The sequence below is a fragment of the Durio zibethinus genome, chromosome 24 (assembly GCF_047325235.1).
Source record: "Durio zibethinus cultivar Kanyao isolate XHJ-2024 chromosome 24, ASM4732523v1, whole genome shotgun sequence".
NCBI lineage: Eukaryota > Viridiplantae > Streptophyta > Magnoliopsida > Malvales > Malvaceae > Durio > Durio zibethinus.
Genome location: NC_143185.1, coordinates 8,953,143 through 8,957,883, shown reverse-complemented (window position 1 = coordinate 8,957,883; position 4,741 = coordinate 8,953,143).

Sequence of the window (4,741 nt, the reverse complement as noted above, 5' to 3'; positions counted from 1 at the left end):
GTTATCATGGTTAGAAATACAAAAAAAAAAAAAAAAAGTCACATTTTTTATAATTAAAAAGATAAATAAATCTAAATTAAATTATGAATTAATTCATAGTCTAAAATAATATCTCTTATTCATTTCATTTTTAAAAAATAAAAAAAATTATTAATTAATTGTTGTGATTTATTTCATGTTTTTTATTAAAATTTTTACTATTAAATCAAAACTATATTACAATGATAATAATATAACAAAAATATAATTTTTATAATTGAAAAAAGAAAAAAATACCTACATTACATAAGAGATTACAAATAACTTAAATAAAAAATAGGTGATTAGATAATTATTAAATAAATTTTAAATTTGATAATTCCTTATAAGATAATGAATTTTTTTGTTAAAATGGATTTTTCAAATAAGAGGAAGACTGTTCTGTTTTTAGATTTCAATAAAAAATGAGAAAAATTTTTTAATTAAATGCAAGAAATAGAAAAAAATTTAAAAAAAAAAAAGAGATAAAAAGTTATAACCTAGAATTTGGTAATTAATATCCATTTAAGAAATCATATTTATGGATGAATGTACTCACTAAACTTTTCAATATAAAGAACAAATTTTTTAAAAAAAATTAAAGTAAAAAATATTTATACTTATAATAAAATGTTAGATGAATGGTTTTTTTTAAATGAAAATTAAAAGCAATAAATAAATAATAATGAGTAGAGGAGACAATCTGTTACTTACATAGAGAATTTGAATCATACAAATTCATCTTATTTCAAGCTGTAAAGAAAGATTCATTATCTCTTGACTAAGAAAATAGAATAATTTTTTTTGAAATAAATGAAAGAAGAATATAGATATCTGTGAGGCATTAAATCAAAAATGGAAGATGAAACATTCTTAATTTTAAACCCTAAGAGAAAAGATATAAAAGAGGGATAATTAAAATTGAATAACTTGAAAACTTAATGGTCCTACATGGTAAATGAAGGTTGTATATGTGGTAATTCACATATCACAATTCTAGGTAACATGAGATGAAAATATATGTATGGTAGATTTATAGCCAAATTCTTTGGTAAAGGGATTTAAGTTACATAAAAAAATTTAAAATTTAAAATTTTTTAATTATTAATTTCAATAAATTTAAGGAACAAGAAAAATAAGTCAAAAAAAGAAAAAATAATTTAATCTTATTTTTGAATCTATCAAAATCATTGATAAAAAAAAGTGCAAAATTAAAAAGTTTTGCACTAGTGTAATTTGATCCCTTCTTAATTCTTTTTTATTGGCATAAAAGAAAAAAAATTTTAATAAAAATTCAAAAATTATTTGAGTTTTAATCATTTTATTACAATTAATTAAGTTTTTAATTTTTTTTTATTTTACATTACTTGAACCTAAATTTGAAAAAGGACGTTGTTATTGTTGTAAAGTACATGTACATGTGAAATTTTTTTTTTTTTTACATGTGGCATGTTAAGTAGTGTTTTAATTTTACAATGGCATATTCGTGTAAGAAAAATATATGACTATGGAACATATTTATTACAAATCTAGGTATTTTTTAAACTATATTACAAACTAAATATACATGCAAACACATGATGATAATGGATCAAACAATAAGATTTTTAAAATTTTCAAGAAATGTTCCACTATATATTTTTTTGTTTTGAAATTCATGCAAATAAACACAAAATCACTAAAAAGTCTACTAAACTAACATTTTCATTTCTTGGAAAATTGATCAAACACATAAAAAAAAATAAAAAGAACAAAACAAAAACACACGCATACAAGGATGAATCAAGCAACATTTGGCCATTATGCAAAGAATAAGTTTTTGCCAAGCATTGGAATGGCTTGGCCCATTACTCCATGGCAACTCTTACAATCTTCCATCATTTTATTTGCTCAAATCATGCATAAAAACTTCATAATACCATAATATAATGACATTCTTATCATACAAAAAATTTTATCCAAACATGCAACAAACTAAAATAGTAAGGAAACCATCAAAACAAGAAAATTAGCCAAGCACCAAACATACATCACTAAACTAATCGAAATTCATGCAAATAACAAGTAAACTAAGAATCGAATCACTATAAACAATATTAGAAGCACAAAAAACATTTAAAGGGAACCAAAAAGAGGTTCTACCTTGAGAGAAACAAGGTTGGCTAAACCTCTAATGGCTTTAAATGATGGATTATTGGTTTTTTGTTACTTGATCCTTTTGGTTTCAATCCAAACTATTGTTTAGTTGGATGAGTTCTTGAACCAAGCTTGGATTAAAATAGATGAAAACAATGGATTTTCTTCACAAAAACAAAAAAATTGAAAGATAAACACAATGAAATAATATGAAAATCAATGGAATAAAATGAAATGCAAAGGAAATGCTTGTAAGAATTATACCTCTACCAAGCTCTCCAAGAATTTTTTCTATTTTTCTTCTTTTTCTTCATTATTTTTCGTGAATCCTAGCTCCCCTTTCCAACCATCAATTCCCAACCCCCTTTATGAAGAGTAAATATCTCATCCTAAATGTATGAAAGCTTTTGGATCAAATCTTCATCTAATTGTCATCTTTTCTCACTTATTTTATTTTAAAAGGAGCCACCTTTCACCATTTGATCTAGCCCCTCAAGATCATCTGATGGCTCAAAATGTTCAAGGCCAAATATTGTAGTTTTAATGTTGCTGAAACTAGGTGAAAATACCATTCTACGCCCATTAGAAAAATTTTCGGTTTCTAAGTAATTTTTTGGAGAAATATGATCCCTTTTTCATTTTTATGAATTTAAAGCACTAAAAATTTTGAAATATTATAAAATCATTAATTGTAAGTTTTTGAAAAAATCTGATCTCAAGAAGGTCAAATTACAAAATTACCACTGATGGGTATTTTTGTAATTTCATACCTCCGAAAGTGCAACCAAGGTTTAAATACAGAAAATATCATCAAATAATCTATAAACATAATCTAGAACATTTTGCGAAAAATCTACATCGGGAAGGTTAAATTATAAAAGTACCCCTAAGAGATATTTTGGTGATTTCATAATTTTTGAACGATCAAGGTTTTCAACACACAAAAAATTGTCAAATAATATCAAATAATCATATAAAGCCTTTCGTGAAATTTTGACCTTGGATAAGTCAATTTACGAAACTACCCTTAAAGATATTTTAGTAATTTCACACCTTTTAAGGTGTGATTAGTATTTTAAAGCACCAAATATCATTAAAAAAAATTAATTATGATATAAAAATTTTCATGAAAATCTAACTTCAAAAGGGCCAAATTACAAAATACCACTATAGGCTATTTCAATATTTTATCCTTCCCGAAGTGTAATCAAGTTTTTCAATGCTTTAAAATAACAAATATCAATTTCAAACCCTATTGTCCCATTTGGTTCCAAATTTTAAAAAATTGATCAAAGTTCAATCTGATTTGACTAATTTTGATCAATTTCGATCAAGTTTAACTTTGTTTGACCAGATTTAACCATGCTTGACATTAGAGCATTTTACGTCAAATTGGTCATAAATCGATTTTAAGAACTTGTCAAAATTCAAGAAAATATTATATTTGAACTGGGTTGGATTTTAAGAGCTTCATAACTAGTCGATATCTACTTAGACAATATTAGATGTCTGTAGTTACCCCTCTTTGCATATTTCTAAAAATAAAAAATAATGCAAAGACCAAAAACATCATTTTTATTAGAAGCCAATGGTGAAAGGATTTTGCTTGCTTCTTTCTTTTTGTTTTTTGTTTAGAAAAGACTCATTTTATTATAGGCTCCATAACTTTTGAAATTTACACCATTTTGCCTGGAGGACTTAAAGATTATACTTAGAGATCTTATAAATCTCTGTACCTAAAAAAAATTTAGCTAAAAAAACTTATGAAATTTACTCGGAGAACTTAAGATCATGCCTAAAGGTCTTATAAGTCTAAACCTAAAATAGATTCAGCTTGAAAACTTATGAATCTTGCCTAGAAGACTTAGAGAATATGTGGAGGTCTTATAAATCTTAACACTAAAACAAACTCTACTCGAAAGAGTTGAAAATCATTCAACCAATTAAAGTTCTACCAAGAGGTTTTTGAAAAATTTAATATTTTGTCTGAAGGTCTTTTTTAAAAAATTCAAGATTTTACTTGGAGGTTTTAAAACCAATTTAAAAAATTAAAGTTCTTCTCATAGTCTTGGAAATTATTCTAAAATTTAAAATTATGCCTAATGGCCTTGAAAATCATTCAAAAATCTAAGGTTTTGCCTAAAGGTTTTGGAAAATTTTCAAAAGTCTAAGGTTTTGCCCAGAGATCTTAGAAGTTATTCAAAAATTTAAGGTTTTGCCGAAGGCCTTGGAAATCATTGAAAAGTCTAAGGTTTTGCCTGAAGGTCTTGGGTAAAAAATCCTAGGTTTTGTTTGGAAGTCTTGAAAATTTTTCAAAAATTTAAGGTTTTGCTTGAAGGCCTTGAAAATCATTCAAAATTTTGAAAAATCAACCTGAAAGTCTTGAAAATTATTCAAAAATTTAAAAACTTTGCTCAAAGGTTTTAAAAATTTATAAGGTTTTGCCCGAAGGCCTTGGAAATCATTCAAAAATTTAAAATTTCTTTCGAAAGTCTTGCAAAATTTTCAAAAATTTAAGGTTTTGCCTGAAAGTCTTAAAAATCATTTAAAAAGTTAAAATTTAACCTAGAGGTCATAAAAATCTTTC